The 20,993-nt window shown below is 42.3% G+C and overlaps 1 protein-coding gene and 1 non-coding gene across 2 annotated transcripts in view; both read left to right on the forward strand.

Annotated features, from left to right (window-relative positions):
* Positions 1-20,993, forward strand: part of MAML2 (mastermind like transcriptional coactivator 2) — a 350,306-nt gene that overhangs the window by 296,369 nt on the left and 32,944 nt on the right.
* On the forward strand, positions 4,169-4,290 carry LOC114234357 (small nucleolar RNA SNORA26). The gene has a single exon (XR_003620533.2). It is a non-coding gene; the product is annotated as a small nucleolar RNA SNORA26 (small nucleolar RNA).

A 20,993-nucleotide genomic window follows, 5' to 3' on the forward strand; every position in this document is an offset into this window, starting at 1 on the left:
CTCCACACCCACCTTGGCTCCCAGGCTCACGGGCCCTGGCTCCCACTCACCTGACCAACATAGCTGCTTATCTCTGTCTTATTTTAAGTCCATAAGAGGGGGTCCCCTAGTTACTAAAATCCTTCCCTTGAGTGCCTCCACTGGAAGTCTCTAAGTTTTCTTCCTATTAGAGCGATTTCTTACCTGTCTTTCTCCTCCTTTCAACGGGGCACTAAAAAAATAACCCTCTACCTTAGTCACCTCTGCAGCACCCTTATTGCTTAACGTAATGCCCTCTACAGAATAATTGCCCCTAACATAACTTCTTTGTTGACTTATTCAACCAGATATTCTGTTGTCTATTTAGTTTTAGTTGTTGTTTTAACCAGAGGAAATTAACAGGGATTTTCGCTGATTCTGGTCTTCCTCTGATGGGAAAAATTGTTCTATTAAATGCAAATCACTTTGCCATCTGTGTGCAGCATACGTTCTGGAATCTTTTCCCTTTATATGGGGAAACCAGGTTTCCCACCAATGACCATTAAAGTGCATTTGGCAGCCCCTGTAGTTCTCTGCATAACCCAGATGGCCAAGTTCTCTTCTTGTTTCCACTGGAGGGTTTTTATAAGGCTTCTTTATGTTGCTCCTTCTTTTCAAGTACTTCCCTTGACAGAGAGGGGTTGGACCTTCTGCTTGGACCTCCCTGTCTGCACTCTGGTCATTGCGCTGATGCTAGTTTGGCTAGTTATGACCCAAATCTATTTGCGAAGGTGCCTGATCGTTTGTGATTCTGCTTGCAAGATGATATCAGTGTTAGTTGTTGCTCCTTCCCTCCGGAGGTTGCTATGTAAGTGGAGTAATAAGTTACCTGATCTGCCGAAACCGGTTTGGCTCAGTGGATAGAGCGTCGGCCTGCAGACTGAAAGGTCCCAGGTTCGATTCCAGTCAAGGGCATGTACCTTGGTTGTGGGCACATCCCCAGTAGGGATTGTGCAGGAGGCAGCTGATCGATGTTTCTCTCCCATCTATGTTTCTAACTCTCTATCCCTCTCTCTTCCTCTCTGTGAAAAATCAATAAAATATATTAAAAATAAAAATAAAAATAAGTTACCTGATCTAAGAAAAAGGTGGTGTTCTTCATGTGGACCTCGTCCTACGTTAAAGGCTGTACCTGGATATCAGAATGTTAAGAATTGACTGGTAATCGGCATATTAGCAAGGGTTTGCTGCTGCTCTGTAGCACCGGGTAAAGGAGAGGGAGAAAAGGTTTCACAGAGATACAAGCCCGAGTTAAAGATAAAAAGGTGAGAGAGGAGCTGATGGTGAAGGACTTTGACTTTTAGGCTGAAGATTATAGACTTCCCCAGCAGGGAGCCACACTGGGAGTTTGATAAGGGAGTGACATCATTAGAGACGAGCTTGAGAAAGGTCCTTCTCACTTCAGGGTGAGAGACCAGTGAGGTCCAAGATCAGTTGAGGAGGCGAATGCAGTAGGCCATGTGAGGAAAGAACAGGACCCAGGCCAAGGAAGGCAATGGAAACTGAAAGGAGGAAGAATAGGTTTTATAGACGTTTCAGGAAAAAATATGAGTCTCCTACTCCCTCGTCACTTATCCAGTGATATTTTCAGTAGCCAACAACTAGGAAACACCCCTACGCCCATCAACCATTGATAGGAAAAGTGTGGAATAGCCACTCACTGGGATGCATTATACAGAAAGCAGAATGAACACTTAATCTACACCCATGTATGCCATAACATGGATGAACCTCATAAACATAAGACTGAAGGACAAGCAGCCTAATTAAAAAAAGTGCACAACCATTCCATTTATGTAAAAGTAAAGTACAAAAGCAGTCGCCACTGAACTCGGTTCTTTGAAGTCAGGATAATGCTTACCTTTGGCAGGGGAGTGAGTTACTGTAGGAGCAAAGGAGTGCTTCTGGGTTGCTGGTGATGTTCATTTGTTTTTTTTTTTTGTTTTTTTGTTCTGCGTGCTGGTTACATGGGTTTATTCAGTGAGTGAAAATTCAGAGAGCGGTGCATTAATCATATGTGTGCTTTTCTATATGTATATTATACTTCGATAAAATTTTTTAAAATGCAGCCCTTCCCCTGATACTACTCATCTCCCTTGCTCCATTTTCCCACCAGTACTTACCACTTTCTAATATGTGGTACAATTATAGTATTTATCCCATTCTTTCCCCGTTAGAGTATAAGTTCCATGGATGCAGGGATTTTTGTATTTTGCTCACTGCTGAATCTGTATCACCTCGAAGTGTACCTGGCACATAATAGATACTACAATGAATGAATGAACTATTGAATCAGAAAAACATGAATAGATCAGGCCAGTTGCAAAGATCCAAGTGGAACCCTGGTTTAAGGACCAATATTGCTTTGGCACTTTCTCCTTCCCACGCATGGTGCACAGGTTGCTAGCCCCGAGGTTGTGAGAGTCTCTTTTCCATGCCTGTAGCAAGGCTACTTCTCAAGGCTACTTATGGGCTTTTAATTATGCCTTTTTCTTATCCTGGGCTATTTATCCCGCTTACCCATGTCAGAAACTCTGTCATTTTCAAAGCCAAGCTCAAATGATATCTTCATGATAAAGCCTTTCTTAGCAACCTAAACCTGAGTTTCTCACCTCTTTGTTTTTCCTCTTCCTGTGGTATTCCTACAGAATAATTTGTACTCATTAATTCATTCATTCAACAAATACACGGTGGGGTAAAAGTAGGTATACAGTTGTTCATATGGAAAATAATACAATAATCCTCCTATATAATAAAAGCCTAATATGAAAATCGACCGAACAATGGAATGACCATGGGACGACTGGTCACTATGATGTGTACTGACCACCAGGGGGCAGACACTCAATGCAGGAGCTGCCCACAGCCCACAGGTCCCAACCCGCGGCAGCAACAGGGGGCGGGGCCAGCAAGCGGGCAGCACCAGGCTAGCCAGGCAGGTGCCAACTGGGGGCCCCCTGATCTCCCCACCGGTCGCCCCACAGATAGGCCCTGATCACCGGCCAGGCCTAGGGACCCTACCCATGCACAAATTTCGTGCATTGGGCCTCTAGTATATAATAAAAGGGTAATATGCAAATCAACCAAACAGCAGAATGACTGGTCGCTATGATGCACACTGACCACCAGGGAGCAGACACTCAACGCAGGAGCTGCCTGCCCCCTGATGGTCAGTGTACTCCCACTGGGGGAGCCCTGTTCTGCCAGAAGCCGGGCTCAAGGCTGGTGAGCACAACGGCAGTGGTGGGAGCCTCTCTCACCTACAGCAGTGCTAAGGACCCTTGGGGAATGTCCACCGAGGGGTCCAGCACTGAGAGAGGCCACAGGCTGGGCTGAGGGATTCCCTCCCTCCCCTAGTGCACAAATGTCATGCACCAGGCCTCTAGTTAATAAATAATACTATAAGAATAAACTCTGTTTCACGCACTCACAATTGTAAACCTACTTTTACCCCAACCTGTATTTACTGAGTACCTAGGAAATGCCAGGTAGTAGTTTAAGTACCTGGAAATACAAGGTTGAACAAAACAGCCATGTGTCTCTTAGGGCTATATCCCAGTAGGGTAGATAGACAATACACTAATAAATGAATGCATGTGTAAAATTGTTTTGGGTGCTTTGAAAGAAGTTAAGCAAGATAAAGAATTAGGAAGTGATGGGGTGTTGTTTTAGATAAGTTGCAAGGGAAGACTTCTCTATATTGATAATACTGTAGGAGAGACCCCGATGAAGTCAGGAAGTGAACTTCGAGGAAGAGGGAACAGCAAGTGCCAATGCCTGCACTAAGAGCAAGTTTGTACATGAGTCTGTGTGTGAGTTTCTTGGGACAGGGCTTATGGTCTATTAGCACACTGTTTTAGATGGAGAAAGTTCTGAGTGGTTGAATTTATTCACAATTTAATCATTTAATCCATTTGACATTTTTCTTTAAATAAGCATACCTACAATGTGTTCTATAGAACATACCCCCAAACTGAATTATACAAAATCTAGCTACACCACACAAACACATACACACACACACACACACACACACACACACACACGGTTCTGTGGCCAAATACACATAACAATGAGGATTAATAATATATACTAACATACTACGTGTTGCTAAGTCTGTCAATAAAAACAAACACCTTTGCCCTTTCCTGTGCCCTTTTAAGGTTGTCTCGGTGCCTTAGGAGGCTCACACAGAAGGGTACAGTAAGTCTCCATAAAACCCAGAGAAGAGATGATAAAACTCCTCTTTGGATCCTGTCTGCAGTCACAGCTGGAAAAAACACACACTTGTCTCATTATTTTCTAATGCCTGTTTTCCCCATGGAACACACATTAATAAGACACTAAACACTAGAATCCCATAGAATTCAGTTTCATAATCTTACAAATAAAATACGGATACCAGAATGTTGCAGTATTACTCTAATTATGATACATGAACATGGATTTTTTAACATTCTCCTTACTGTGTTAACCCAATCCACATTTGTATAACCCCACCCTGCCTAATTTTAATCCACATCTGGTGATCTTCACACTGTAAACCAAGCAGCCTCTGGGGATAGTCGGTCACAGTCAGGATTGGGAGTTAAACTATCAAGGGGCAAGTTGGGAAGCCTTGAAATTAACAAATAGCAGTCCAGGATCTGGGGATAGACTGCCTTTGAATGCAGCTCCCTCTGGGAGAAGACAGCCAGGGGACCGCCAGTTGTGACCGTCTGTGTATTTTTGGTCTCTTCCCCCTAGGCCTGCACTAGATGGCTGGTGACAGGCTTAACCCTCAGAAGTCCTAGTATCAATCTATGTTGCTTTGCTCCCTGATTGCAGTCCTCTTTAAGTATTTATTGATTTTCCCTGGTCACCAGCCAGCTGCAGATACGCGCTTCAGTTCCAAGGCTACATTTGCAAGCGGCTATCAAACTAAGTTGTAGCTGCCTTTCAGCTTCGTCTGAGTGCGTTTGCCTCAAAATCGGCATGTGTGCATGAGAGAGAAAGAGAGCAAAGGGCAACACCTGGACTCTTAGACAAGTTTAACCGAAGATCTCGTAGCCACTGGTAATTTTTTCAAAGGAGAAAGGAGCACTTATTCTTCTTTCATTGTGGGTGTGGCACTTAGCGCCACAGACTTAAAGGCAGCATGGAAACTGCAAAGCCAGACTTCTTTCTGAGGCCTTAGTTGCTGTGAAGAAAAACAAGCCCACATTTTGCTTGTGGGCAGAAACGTCCCAGAATGCATCTGGTGATCGGGCAGAAAGTGAGCGCTGGCAGGAGCCCAGGCGCGCTGGCTCCCAACCACAGCTCAGGAACAACCTAGGCGGTGTTCTCAGGCTCGGATCGAATTTCCAAGATGGATCAGGTTCAGAATTATCTGCTCGGCTCTCACTTATCTAAGAGGGTGCTCCAAGTCCAGGATTACAGTCTTCTGAACTGGGAGTGCAGGCTAGAGGGAGAAACCCCGCTGGTGTTTGTAAACACCACAAACGGTATTTTACCTTGTTTCCAGAGGCAGCTGCACACCTGTACTGTTAGCCTAGAGAATTCAGGACGGTAAAAATGATTGGGGGGGGGGGGGGGGGGGGTACAGTCTTCAGGGTTTTGTATCATAACATCTGGACTCCAGAGTTATTTTTACAATGGAACTTCTTCTTCTTTTTTTTTTTTTTTTTTTAATCCTCACCTGAGGGTATTTTTTCTATTGATTTCTAGAGAGAGTGGAAGGGAGGGAGGAGGGGGAGAGAGAGAACATCAACGTGAGAGACACGTGATTGGGTGTATGCACCCCTACCGGGGCTGGGGAACCTGCAACCGAGGTATGTGCCCTTGACCGGGAATCGAACCCACAATCCCTGGGTCTTCAGGCCAATGTTCAAACCACTGAGAAAATCAGCCAGGGCTATCATGGAACTTTATTATTAAATCTGTCATTTTAAACATTTTTTAAAATATTTTTTTATTGCCCTAGCAATAAAATAATGAAATAGAATCATTGATCGGCTGCCTCCTGCTCACCCCCTACTGGGGATCCAGCCCACAACCTGGGCATGTGCCCTGACCGAGAATTGAACTGTGACATTCTGGTTCGTAAGTCAGTGCTCAACCACTGAGCCACACTGTTTGGACAAATGTGTAATTTTAAATAGTTTTGTGATTCAATATATTCTTGAATCTTTGATCTATTTCCTTCATCATTGGCCAAATAAGAAATAGGCCAAATAATGCCCTGGCTGGAGAGCTCAGTTTGTTAGAGTGTCGTCCCAATACACCAAGGTTTCGGGTTCGTTCCCCAGTCAAGGCACATACAAGAATCAACCAATGAATACGTAAATAAGTGGAACAACAAATTGATGTTTCTTTCCCTTCTTCTCTCTCTCTCTATCTCTTAAAATCAATCAATAAAATTTTTTTAAAATAGCAATAGTTAATGCTAAAGCTAAAAATCATAATTTACCCCTCTTTACCAGCCTGCTGTGTGCACCTAAAGTCTTGTCTTCTGTACCTTGTGCTTTCTCACTGCAACTGTGACTCTGGTCGTGACCAAGCCAGTCCCGGGGGCTGTGAGTCAGGAATGGGTATTGTGTGTTTTGTACCACATTCCTGCACAGAATAGTACTGAAAACATTTAAGACGAATGAATGCTAAATCGCTCCTTGTTTGTGAGAGGAAATAAAGCTCTCAGAGGGAGCTGAAAGTGCTGTCCTGCCCCTGCTTAAAGCCCGGGACACACCACATTGTTGCTATGGCCCTGTGCTGTGGACAGGATTAGCTTGACCCTGCTCTTTGTGTTTATCTAACTGTATGATGTCATCCCGGTAGCTGCAAGCCACTCACTAGACTTATGCATTTTCTGTTTGTCATCTGCCTACTCTACAATAGAACTACCTGTGCAGCTCCTCAAAGAGGTAGCTGTATTGTCCTTAAAATTCCAATTTAGTTAGATATAATATTGTGGTAAAGTAAAAAATAAAAAATACTATACTCATTCGGTATTATTTTTCACATATTACATATTTGAAGGTCCATGGAGTACCAAGCATAGTTTTAGACCTTTTTCGTGTTTGCTCCCTGTTGCCACACTGAGAAGTATATATTATAATTCTTAGTTCACAGATGTCAAACCTGAAGACCAGGGAGGTTATGACCAAGGTCACCTGGTTGGAGCCAAGACTAGACTTCAGGTCTTCTGCTTCCAAGTCTGACTCTCTCATCTCTGTGTAGAGGAGACAGTGTTTGATTTCAGGGATCAGAATATCTTCAAACTCTTTTTAATAAAAGGAGATTTCCTGGAGGGATATAGTAGAGACTTAGAGAACCCAATGTTGGGAGAATACTGAGATTCAAGAAATCAGAGTCTCAGCAGTCATCTTCTCGCTGTGTTTTTTTTTTTTTTTTCTGAGATTTCATGGGCTCTTACTTTCTTCTTCCCCATACAAGGATCTTAGTGTCTTTTGCTCGTTGACTTTAGCCTGCACAGGGCTTTGGGTTACCAAAATGCTAGTCCTTACTCCAAGACTTCGGGTTCAGGAGCCAACAACTGACAAACTCAGCCTCCCTGTCTTCCAGAGAATCCACACTCTCAAAATCAGGATGTTTTTCTCTTTCCCTTTCTCTGCGATTGACCTAGGCAGAGCAGACTGTTACAAAACAAAAGGTCATTAGAAAATAATGGGCATGCCCCCAACAAGCTCCTTTTAAAATATATTCTAATTCAGATTTTAAAATCTGAATTGTTTGTCTTATAATCAGCTTTCTTTCAATCTAGTTCTGTTTATTTTTCACATCTCTCCACCCTTGATGGTAAGCTCACCTTTTACTGACCTATCTCACTCTTGCCTTGATTGCCTCCTTACAGACTAGCACACAATTCTAAGACTCCAATATTTTTACTTTGTTTTAGTTATGCAAATTATTTTCCTTCCTTAGCAATTAAATTCCAACTCCAATTCCTCTACGTAGCTTTCCATATTACCTAGCGATATGAGTCTATCCGTAATTCCAGTCCCTTTGCCTATGAGGATGCTCAGGTCATTCAAACAAGCAGAGTTCCTTTTAATCTTTTAAACTGAACTTCCTAAGTACTCTTATATGGCCCCCTTTATTATCCAGGGCATATCTTGAAAGCCATGTGGTTAGAATGGTTGGGGTCTAGGGCAAAATCAACTGGCTCTATATGATCAAACGAATGACTTTGATCCCCTGATATACCGGCTAGACCAGCATTTGACCTCAAATTCACAATGGATAGTCTGAAGCCAGTGCTAAGGAATAGCACCTACTTTTCCCTTAGCTTGTGTCTTGAACAGTTCTCATCATGCCTGCACTATTAGGAGTACTCAATAAAGTATCATGAGTGATTTTAGCATAAGGAATTCCAGGCAGAACTTGAAAAGTTTCAGGACTTTTCTTATTACTGTTCTGCTTCCACAAAGCCTTTTTACATTAAATGAGAAGGTTTATGGTAAGCTGATGAAATCATTTTTAATTAAATGGTTTAATAAATAGCAAATGTTTTTTATCAAAGTTTTAACCCAGAAGAAATTACAAACAAACACACACACAACATCAAAGTATTTGACCAACTGCCCTAGCTGGCTGGCTGTGCTGTTTTAGAAGCAATGGAAGGTCAGGGAGATGGAGGTCAGAGTGTGTGCTTCCTGGTCCAGTGTGTTAGTCATCAGGTACAAAGAGTATGAAGCCCTGGCTTTACAGGTGCTCAGTATGTTATTATATATCCTTATGAACCCTACTCCCATAGGCAACCAAAAGGACTAGGATGTTTGGGATGTTGAACAATCGAGCTGTAATTATAGAAATTCAAAACTTATAAAATAAATAAATTAGATTCAATGCTTCCACTTACTCGACTTTAAGAAAAATAGTTATAAGGAGCATTGTTCTTTCCCCCAAAGAGATTAAGATTCAGGGATTGGCCAACAGTAGGGGGAGATAAGAATACAAGGAAAGAAAAGATTTGTCTTACAACCCTTTATAAAAAAAGTGTTTTTATTTTCAAGCTTAACAAATGAAGCCTTCATCATCTTTGCTTCTGGGAACAGTTTCAAGCCTAAGAAACACAGTTGGAAATCTGCCGTGTTGCAGCCCATCCCCAGTTAGTCATTCCAACTGGATCCAAACTGAGTATCTCCGTTCCAAGAGTTCTCCGAAAAAGGCTCATGATAAGAGAGGAAACCCAGCCAACACAACCTGGAGGGCTGCGCATTCACCTTCTGCCACCAGGTTTTCCAAGAAGTGGCCCAGGGTACACCCTCCTCCACGTTAGTGAGCTTTCTCACCAGACCACAGTTTTGCCCCCCAATAGTCAATTTCTCCACTCATGCACCATTTTAAAAAACTATAATCATCATCCCCTGGAATCCTTTCATTCAATATTTATTCAAAAAGCATTTTCTGGAGCCTTGACAGTGTACCAATCCCAGTTCAAGACTAAGTATGCACAATTCCTGTCTTCAAAGAGCTCACAGTCTTTAAGGACTCAGAGACTTGCCGCTATTAACTAAGTACTGATTAATTTCTTTATTAAATAGTTTTTAACACTTTTGCCAGACATTCTAATGGGCAATGTGGTGGATAAAAATGGGGCATGATTTTTTTTTTTATTGTTTGGAACTTAACAAATCTCGAGGAGATAATACATGGAGGAAGAACTACAGTGAGGTGTTGTAAAAATGGTTAGTAGATGCAATTGTCCCCAGGGCAGGTAATGGTTTGGAAGCCAACTTGGATAGAGGTAAAGGTGAAAAGTGCCAGGAAAAGGAATTAGAATGAATTATGAGCAGCATCCATCTTGGGAAGTTACACTGGTATATTCCTTGCTGTTTAAAAAGAAAGTTTTAAAGCAACATATAGTAATTTTTTTTTACTTTAGAAATAAACTAAACTGGTACACAATTTTTGAAGGGGGCTTTCTCCCATTTTAAAAATTACTATAATTTACATATTATAAAGTTCACCTTTTTAGTGCCTAGTTTCCCAAGTTTTGACAAATCCATAGCCATTTAACTACAGCTACAATCTATTAATAGAACATTTTTTTCATCACCCTAAGAAATTACCCTGTGTTACTTTGTACTCATCTTCTTCCTTCACTGAAGTCCTGACAACCACTGGTCTGTTTTCTAACCTTATAATATTGTTGTATAGAATAGTGTGTAAATGAAATCAGACAGGATGTACCATTTTGCATCTGGCTTCTTTCACTTAGCACAGTGCATTTGAGTTTCACCCACAGTAGTACTGTGTTTCAATAGTTCATTCCTTATCAGTGCTGAGTAGTGTATGTATGCATTCAGCAGATGAGGGACTTTTTTTCTATTTGTTTTTTGTGAGAACATAAATTTTTATTTCACTTGGATAAATACTTAGGAGTGGGATTGTTGGATCATATGGTGTCTTTCCAAAAAGTTTCCTAAAGTGGCTGTACCATTACCTTCCTGCCCTCAGTGTTTATGTGTTCTAGTTGGCTCACATTTTAGCCAGGACTGATCCCAGTCATAGTTTTTATTTTATTTTAGAAAGAGGGAGAGGGAGAGAAACATTGATGAGAGAGAATCGTCAGTAGGCTACTTCCTGCACACCCCCTACTGGGGATTGAGCCCACAACCTGGGCATGTGTCCTGACCTAGAATTGAACCAGCCACCTCTTGGTGCATGGGACAATGCCCAGCCCATGCCACACTTCTGGGACAGTCATTCTTAATCTCAGGAAATGTAAGACCGTGGACTCATTTTTAGGTGAAGAGATAGCATCTTCCCATTTTGACCCATTGGTATGTCAAGAGCTACACAATTTCACACATAAACCAGGCAACTGGAATTTATTAAATACTTTCCCTATACCCAAAATGTGTCATGCACTGTGGGCATGCACAAAAAGCATAAAATTGAATCCTTTTATCCAATGAATCTTTAGTCTACATTTTCCCAAGCTATATTCTGAGAACTCTATGAACTGTTGTAGTTATCAAATATATTAAAGAACCCTCCTTTATAGAAATTAACAATTCACCTTAGCATATCAGCAACTCTGAAAAGTGTTGCAGTGAAGAAATTGGTTTACTTTGTTTTATTCACACTCTCTCAAACTTACATAGCCATTCTGTTTTTTTCAACAGAATAACTTATTAAATTTCACTAACCCATTTCCCTTTAACATAGTTTGAAAACACTAGCTTATACTTTTATTAGAGAAAGAACACACACATACATTTGTTAAATGGGGGGCAAACCTACCTGATAGGTTCTAAAGAGGATTCAATGAGATGAAATATAGAAAAAGTATACCAATTTTTGAGCACTGTTCATAACAGACACTGTGTTATGCTCTTTATATACACTGAGTGGCAAGATTATGATGATCTCTGAACACATAATAATCTGGCCACTCAGTGTATATCCTATTAATAAAAGGCTAATATGCAAATTGTCCCCTCGACCAGGAGTTCGACCAGCAGGCAGGCCGGCCAACCGCCCATGTCCCCTTCCCCTGGCCAGGCTGGCCAAACCCCACCCATGCATGAATTCATGCACCAGGCCTCTAATACACACACACACACACACACACACACACACACACACACAGAGTGTCCAGATTATTATGCGTTCAGAGATCATAATAATCTGGCCACTCAGTGTATATTAACTTGCTTAATCCTCATAGTAATCTTAGAAAATATATGTGTTCCCAAGACACATAAAAAGTAAGAGTCCAATTCAAATCTGGATTACTCCCAAGCAAAATTAACTTTTGTGTGTACTTCCTCTCATAAGACTAGGATTGCTCTAGGGTTCAGAAGAGGGAAGAAGGGCATGTCTGAACCTATCTTTATTCACCCTTACATCAAGGATGGGAGTCATTGTCACTCAGACTGAGATCTGTAGAGTCATTGGCCCATTGCCTTTGGGGTCTTGATGCATCATTGGGTTCCCAGCTTTATGTTAGCACCAAAGAAGCAGTGAGATTGCCCTTGACATTCTTCTGCCTGTGAGGCTGACTTTAAGTGGATTCCGGCAGTTCTCTGTCAGGTCAACCATCCTCACCTTTCCCTGGAACTAGGCCACTGTGGAACATTCAATAAGACCTAGATGCTCTCCTCTGTCTATAGAGCTTAAGTTCTGAGCTATTTTGCCACATGGAAACTCAGCTGTAATTATGTGTGGTTATGCCACAATGTAGAGATGTAATTGTGTTTCACATTTGGATGGATACTTGTCACACAGACATTTATTAAATATTCTTTTATTTTCCCATGGCTTTGTAAGGTCCTTGCTCTCATATGACAGTTTTCCTTATTTTTTGTGTGTCTATTTCTGGACTCTCTATTCTAGTCTGTTGATCTTTTCATTTCTTCCAAAAGCCAATTCACATTGTTTAAATTACAGTGGCTTACATTGTAACACTTGGTAGAGTAATTCCCCCTACCTTATCTTTCTTTTTTTTTTTCAGAAATATAGTATTTAAAATTTGTATCCTACCATATGTATTTTAGAGCATGTAAAAAACAATTAGCAGCAAAATAATTTTTCCAAACATAATATTGTGTCGTCTGCCAACATACAAAATGAATAAAAATGCATGGTCTACTTGACATGGGATGGAATCTCTGGATGTGACCTTTAAGACCTTCTTTCAGCCCCTGAAATACTTCATTCAACCAACTTCTAAGGTAATCACTGAGCATAAAAAGGGAGAGTTTTAAGCCAGTGAATGACTAATGGTGGGAATTTCCAGCCCAAAGAGAGAACAAGGTCAGAAGAGAAGATGGGAGGACAAATCTGGGTGATCCATGTGAACCCAGCCCACTTTTGAGAGTTTACTCTAGTACTGTCCTTGACCTATGTCCAATAACTGGAAAACTACATTGGTAATCCTCTATAAAGGTTGTTCACAGGAAAGGATAGTTTTGCCTTAATTATGACTCATTTCAGTAACTGCAAAAAATTGGTCTCTCACTGAAACCACTAGCCCTTTGCACTCGCTTGCTTTTTTCTCAATTCCTTTATTCTACTCAGGATTTAATTTTTTAAATATCCCAGATTTTACAAAGTGTGGCAGTAGAATAAAAAACTGGAGTTTCTTTTCATACAAACTTATTTATTTAATGTAAGAAAAGCCCAAATAAAGGAGGAGGGATGGAGAGAGGGAAGGGATGGGCTACCGATGCTAACCGTGTTGAGTCACACTCGACATCCGAGTGCAAAAGGCTAGAAACCTAGAAATTGTCCTTGGAAGGCAAACTAGTAGAATTTCTACCTTGTAAAAATCTCTCAGCCCAGCTGGTGTTGCTCAGTGGTTGAGCATCAACCTATGAACCAGGAGATCACAGTTTGACTCCCAGTCAGGGCCCATGCTCGGGTTGCAGGCTCTATCCCCAGTAGGGAGGATGCAGGAGGCAACCAATCAATGATTCTCTCCCATAATCAATATTTCTAACTCTCTCTCCCTCTCACTTATTCTCTGAAATCAATGAAAATATATTTAAAAACAAAAAAATCTCTCAGATCATAGTCCATCCCTATTGGGAGAATATTGCTGCACAAACAAGATGAGCACCAGTTAAAAGGTAATTTCCTGAAATAGTCTCATGTGGAACAAATTGAAAATGCACAACCCTTCAAGAAAGTTTTTCTTCATTACTTGATCTTTAAAAAATAGTTTCATTCTTCACTTCCCTAGCAGATGTTGCAAATTTCAGGAACAGGTAGGGACCTTTGGACTGAAATGAAAAATCAAGCCACTGAAAATGTAAAATTCAGTTCAAAATGTTTAGAATGTAGTAAGAGGGGCCTGGAACGAGTATACCTCTGATTTTTAGGATTTCTTTTCTATGTTATTCAGATGTTCTGAATAAGATTTTATAATCTTTTTTTAAAAAACAAAATGGCCCATGTGTTGGGGATATATGAAAATTGGATGCGACTATTGGTAAGATCTGGCAAGTTATTATGTGTTTACATAAGTACTGGGGGGAGGGGTACAATAAGGATGCAGCAAGTCTATAAATTCTGTACATTTTACTCTGCCTTTTTTAAAAACATGATTTTTTTTCTTTATTTTCTCTTTCTCCATTCTGACTCTATTTCCTGGATATCAGACTTTGCTAGTTTTTAATTTTCTTTTCGATAAGAAAAAATTTTATCAAACACATGGCCTTTCATTTATTCATTCTACAAATATTTATTAAGTGCCTATTATGTGCCACTATGTTGACCACTGAGAATATAGGCGTCAACAAGACAGTTATGGAGTTTATAGGAAATGAAAGACAAGTCAGTGGGGCAAAAGCAGGATGAGTGTCATGATCACAGACGTTTAGGGGACACTATCAGAGGACCTAACCAAACCTTGGGGTCAGGAAAGCCCCCCCAGAGGAAGTGTTTTTTAAACTGACCCTTGAAGGATGAAGAGGAATTAGCCAAGTGCAGAAAAGTGGACAGTTGGTAAAAGGTTTCTGAGAGAGAACGGAAGCATCTTTCAGGCAGAGAGAGCAGCATGTGCAGAGGTGCTGTGGGAGCATGAATGTTTTGAAGGAGCAGATATAGGAATAAAAGTCGCTGCTTTTTAAAATTTTCAAGGTCCAAAGTGTTTAATACTTGTCTCAGCATGTGTACTCGGGCCTGTGGAGAGTTTCCCTACATTTGGCCAGATAAATAGAAAGATGCGGGCAGCTAGGCATTATTGGTACTAGTACACTGTTTATGAGGCCATTCATACAAAGTGAAGAACAAGGAATAAAAATGTACTATGCTCCCCTTACCTTTGTATTTCTGCCTTTTCTATATGATAAACACCAAGCCCCCCTCTAAGACTCAGCATATCATCTCCTCTATGATTCCTCCTTAGACCTTTCCTCCTCAGGTCTGAGGTAGATGCCTCTCCTCTGTGGTCACACTGCACCCAGTTCTTATCTCCATCAGAGCACTTTTCACGTTGTGTTTATTTCCAGCTTATACCCCTGCTCAACTTTGAATTCCTTAAGGTCAGAGACAAGTAAAAGGGAGAGGGTAAGAGGGGGCTTTGGACTCAGAGAGTTCTAAGTTGAAATCATAGCTCAGCCACATGCTGAATAGCCTTGATAGCTCATTTAGTTTCTCTGAGTCCCAGCTTTCTCATCTGTACAATTGGGATAATTATGAGAATATACCTCTTACAGTTGTTTTGTGTATTAAAAAATAATGTTTGTGAAGTGCTTGGCACAGTGCCTCGCTTTAATTGCACTCTACGAATATTTGATGAAGGGTTGAATGAATGGAGGAATGAATGGATAAGTGAATGAATGGGAAAATGTGAGGTTTGTTCACAGGATTGTGTTCAGAACTCTCTTTACACTTTAGCCACTTGGTGATCAAAGTCCCATGAGTCCAGTCATGGGCACTGTTACCTTGGCCTTCAAACAGAAGGCTGCTTCCTCGAGAGTCTGGCTTCTCATTTTCCCCCACGTAACTTCCACACCCAGACATCAGCTTTCTGTACTTCCTATGGGTGGAAGAGAAAACTTCCTTCACTGTTGTCCATTCATTTGTTTACTCACTCCTGAAACATTTACTAAGTGCCTACTATGTGTCAGGGACTGTGATAGATGTTCGTGATATAATGGATATTTTATGAGATGTTTTACTTATTTATTAGCCAGGATGCTAAACAGATGCATTGTATATGACTGCTTTCTACCCCATGGCCACCTTGGGACCATCTCAGCTGTACTTCACGTTGCACCTATTGTGCTCCCAAATCATCCCTCCTCTCCCGCTCCCTTGACTAGATATAAAGATATTGTTATATACTCTGTTCAGTTTTATCTATGCATGCTGAGCACACAAATGCCAAAAGGAATACTTTTGATCACTAGCGAAATGAACCTCTGTAGATGCGGTTATGTGAAGACTGAAGGAGGACTCAGAGCCGCTGGCCTTGCTTGATGCTACTGACTGCATGAATCACTCCTGAAGGAAGGGAGGGTTGGGTGTGTCTAGCACGTATGTATCACATTAGAAGCTGATGCTCTTAGTGGTGTTGCTAAGAGGGTGAGAGACAGATGAAATGATGGCCAAGGATCCAAGTCAAACGTAACTGTTGTCTCACTTGGGAGGTGTATATGACTCCAGTTTACAGAGGGTATTGATATTTTAGGGTTGTTTCTTAAGTCTACTTTCTGTTTCTCCTCATATGAGAACCCACTTTTTTTTTTTTTATTATTCAGCAGACATTTATTGAGGGCCTGCCTGTACACTGCTGACTCAAGTGTGATTCCTCTGCTTTAGAGACATTTGGTCTAATGGGAGGTGAGGAGACTGATAAATGCACAAATCATGCTAGTACAGTGCCAGACGATGTTTAAGAGCATGAGTCTCGGAGTTAGCCTTGCATTTGAAGACAGTTAATTACCTAAAAAGCAATCATACAGTGCATCTGTTTAGCTTTCAGTCTAACTGGGGATAGTTACTCTACCTCAGAGCCACAGTTCCCTTATCTATAAAATGGGGAGGATAACAGCAGCATTCCCTGAGAAAAACGTTTTATTGAAGGGTCAATGAGATTCTCTCTGTGCAGTGCTTCTCGTGGCGTCTGGAGCAACGTAAGCCCCCAGTGAATGGTAGCTGCCGGTTGTCTGTGGTCTTTATGGGGGCTGTTATCAGCGGCTATCACTGCATCTTGAACAGAGTGCTAGGGGAACTGTGAGAGGATGTGACCAGTCTGACCTAGGCCAAGGCTTCCCAGGGTGGCTTCAGAGCTGGACACTGAGACCTAAGAAAGAGGTGGGCAGAGGAAGGGCACTCTAGGCCTCCAGAATAAAATGTCCCAGTCAGAGCAAGAACTGATACAATTCAGAGAACTATTCAGGGAGGTTTTAGAAGGAGAATGGATGAGAGTGGCCACAAATTATTTTTAGACACAGGCTGGGGAGATAGGGCTGACATAAAAAGTGGGTTGGAAACTTATTCTATGGTCAATGGGAAGCCAGAGGACATCTTCTACTTATTCCTTTAGCTCTACCTGCCAAACTACTCAACCAGCTGCCGTGGCTTTTAGCGATGTGGGCTTTTACATTGTCCGCATGCCCAGAAGGTATTAAAAAAAAATAGTGTAGGAAAATAGAGAAATTCTGTGGTAATAATAGCTAATATTTGTTTGAACTTCATGAATTGCAAAGACTTTCATATACACTATCTGTGTTAAACCTCATGATATCCCCGTGATTACTAAGGTTTCGAGTTCATCTAGAGGGAAACTGAGGTCAGAGAGTTTAAGCAACTTTTGCAAGATCACACAACTAGGAAGTAGATAATTTGGGGCTGTAAACCTAAGGCCCAGGCACTTTGCGGAAATGACTTCTCTACTTTCATTGTCAATCTAAGTTTTTCCCCCTGAGTAATAACTCTTGTTTGCTAAAAATAAAAAATAAATAGATCTTTCCCTTGCTGTTTTGTTCTCTAAAATGCTGCTGAAATCTCCTTTAACCAGCTTTTCCCTAGTCTTTGCTTCAGCTGTTTTGTGCCTTTCATATCTGGATTCTCCATTTGTATGATCATGCTGTATCTTAACTGACTCCAAGCCTAGACAAGTGAGAGTGTTTACCATTTAATCAGCCTGTCACTTTATTGCAGGAGACTCACCTATCTTAAAGGTGATTCTGGCCTTATTCAGCAAAACTGCCTCTTTCTTCACTACCTCTTGCTAAAGGCACCTCCTCTTAAATAGCTTGACTTTTTCCACATCTTTGCCACCTTCTCCCTGTGCTTCCTTACCCTCTGCCTTGATGTTCTATTTGCTCTGAGCCTGAAAATGTTTGGACTGTGAACAGCTTGTGCAGGAAAAACCCCTAGGTGGAAAGGCCTGGTAATGAATGGCCACCCCTTGTGTTTCCAGGCCTCTCATGAGGACTTGTGAAGTCTACCTGCATTTCCCTGAGAGCCCCCAAAATCCTGCTCCCACAGATGGGACATGCCATGTAGCAGTGTGGTCCTGCTGTACTCTAGAACATAATCCCACATTCCACATCAGTCCTCTAACTAGCTGGGTGGTCCAGGTTCCATTCCTGGAAGCCTTGCCAACTGCTGATGCCCGGTCGCTGGGCAGCCAGTGAAGCTTCCCCATGTGTGGGGACTGGTGCTGGAAAGGCGATGAGGCAAGGCTGCACTCAGCAAGTGGGTGCCCTGGGAATTAAGGTAAGAGAAAGGAGGTCCTCTGGAGGCCCCAAAACTAACCAGCAACAACATATGCAAACAGTGACTTCATCATATGGCAACAGTGCCATCTGTAGCCTATCCCCTTGTACATCTGCCCATCGTGGCTGCAAATTGGGAGGGGAAGCAATGTGGCTGAACTTCTCTGATTGAAGAGGGTGAGCCCTTGCAGTCAGTAGCATAATTAGCTGAACCTCTGACCAGGGACAGCCCCTTCTGCCCAGGCCCCCACTGAGATGCTTCCTCCTATTCCGACCGGTTCTCCAGGACTGCATGCTCCTAAACTCTCCTCCTCACAGAACCTTGCTTCAGCTCCATACACCCCACTCATTTCTCAGGTTCCACTGATGCCTGCTGGTAGGGGCCATCTGCCTGTCTGCTCTCTCCTCATCACCACATCACCACCTTCATGAATAAAGCTCTTTACAATAGGCTGAGTGCTTCCTCATTCTGTCATGTGATCTTTACAAGCCCCTACTCAGCCTCGTTATGGGCCACATTAGGGGCATGTTATTAGCTTTATTTTACACTTGAACAGATAGGCTCAGAAAGGTTAACTAATCTTTTCGAGGTTATACCGCTAGTAAATGGCACAGCTGGCACTTAAGCCGTGTTTTTGCTTGCTTTTTTTTTTTTTTTTTTTTTTTTACTTTAAATCTAGTGTTCTTTCTTTTATAGATATTTATGGGAGCAGACAGACAGGAACAGTGAGAGTAGACTAAATCCAACGACTACCACATATGCTGATAGGGCCAAGTGACCCTTTTCAACCAGCTCCCCAGCATCCTTCTCTGGCCTCCCCACCAGGCGAAAGACTAATCCTTCTAAAAGCCCTGTGCTCTCTGTTTGCTACCTTAATCCCCAAGATCCCATCTGTTATGTCTCTGGACACAAATACACATGGCCCATTTAGCGGCAGTGATTTGGGGAAGAATGAGAAATGCAGAAAACTGGGACAAATTTCCCTAATTATAACAAGGCAGGCAATGGAGTTTGGGGACAGATTGAGGACAGGGGCTAGCAATGGAGATCATCGAGGCAGACAGAACACAGCAACAGATAACTGGTGAGAATACTGTTATCTGATCAGCAAGACGAAATCAGCGCAGCGTCTTTAGGCTGCTCTGCCCTGTGGATGGATCATGTGGACGGAGAAGCAGGAGCAGTGAGAGAGATGCAGGCACACCGTCAGGGGGACCTGAGGAGATGATGAGGGCTCAGGAGGATAATCACAATGCCTGGGACATGAGCGGGACAGTGCCTCTCGTCCTAGAGAGTCTGGGCTTACAGAGGCCAGAACTCAGTCACAGACACATGGCCGGGATACTCTAACCGGAACCAGTGTGAAGTTGGCCTCAGGGACAAGGGAAAGCCTCGTTTTCAGAACTAGAGATTTGGTTCAGGCCCACCCCTGAAACCCAGCTTCAAAGGGAGGCGGGATGCTGGGCCTGGGAGCAGGCAGGACCTAGCGTCCCTCTGTTTGGGACATTACCCTCATAACTCGTATTAATCAGAGTTGGCACGGTTCTGCCGCAGTAACAGCTACCATCAAAATCTCAATGGCTAACCCACAAAACTTTATTTCTTGTACTATATGTCCACAATGGGGGATGGGGTGGGGGGATGTTTCATCATAGCCATGTAGGACTAAGTGAGCAGCCACCCCTCTGGGCATTGCCAGATGCTGAACCAGAAAGAAAAGAGAGTCCTCAAGGGTCTCTCATTAGCAAGTAAATATTTAGCCAGAGAGTAACACACATTCCTTCAGCTCACCACTCATTGGCCAGAGCTAATCACATGTCTCCAGCCTCCTACCAGTAGTTCAGGAAGGATGGTCAGGCCCAGTAGTCAGAGAGCTGCGGACATTCAGTGAGCAACACACCATGAGGCTTTGATGTATTGGGTTCATGGTGGATTATCTTTCACCTTAGTTAGGGAACCGAAGGCATTAGTTACAGAACCTGGGAAAACAGACTTTTCTGTTCATTTAACAAATACTTATCAATCACTGCTGTGGGTGAGACCATGACGAGGGCCACAGGTACAGCAGTGACCAGACACAATTCTTCCTTCAAACAGAGCTGGTCTAATGGGTAAGAAGGACCCACATAGTGTGACAAAAGCTTTAATAAGAAGTAGCCCAGGATTCTGTGGGAGTTCATGTGAGAAGTGACTGATCTAGGCTAAGAGCTGGGGAGATGAGTTTAAGGAAGGCTTTCATGTTTACCTACAGCTCCTCTCTCTCTCTCTCTCTCTCTCTCTCTCTCTCTCTCTCTCTCTCTCTCTCTCTCTCACACACACACACACGCACACACACACACACGCACACACACACACACACGCCACAAAAATGGGAGTAACTCAATAATCCCTACGTCAGAGTCTGTCCTCTATCCATATAGCATAGCTGTCCCTACCCTATGGAAGCCAAGCTTCACAGAGGAGAGCTTCTGGTTTTATCCACTGAAGTCTAGCTCTAGATTTCTGGTGAGCTGAATGAAGGTAACTCAATTTTTTAAAGGAGTGACAGCCTCTCTTTCATCTGACAAAAATTTTCTACCTTAAACTCAGCCCCTGACATAAAATCCCTCTTTCATTCACTTTTTCTGGCTCATGCCTGACATATACCTGTGGAACTACAAGCATTGTATGAAAGCAGGCATACAATAAAACCCTACCGGTAACGTTTGGTATCCATTTAGCTTTTCGTCACCTAGCATACTCAGAGTATGGCCTGTGGACCAGCAGCATCAGTCATGGAGCTTGTTAAAATGCAA

This window comes from Eptesicus fuscus, chromosome 13 (genome assembly GCF_027574615.1).
Source record: "Eptesicus fuscus isolate TK198812 chromosome 13, DD_ASM_mEF_20220401, whole genome shotgun sequence".
Lineage (NCBI taxonomy): Eukaryota > Metazoa > Chordata > Mammalia > Chiroptera > Vespertilionidae > Eptesicus > Eptesicus fuscus.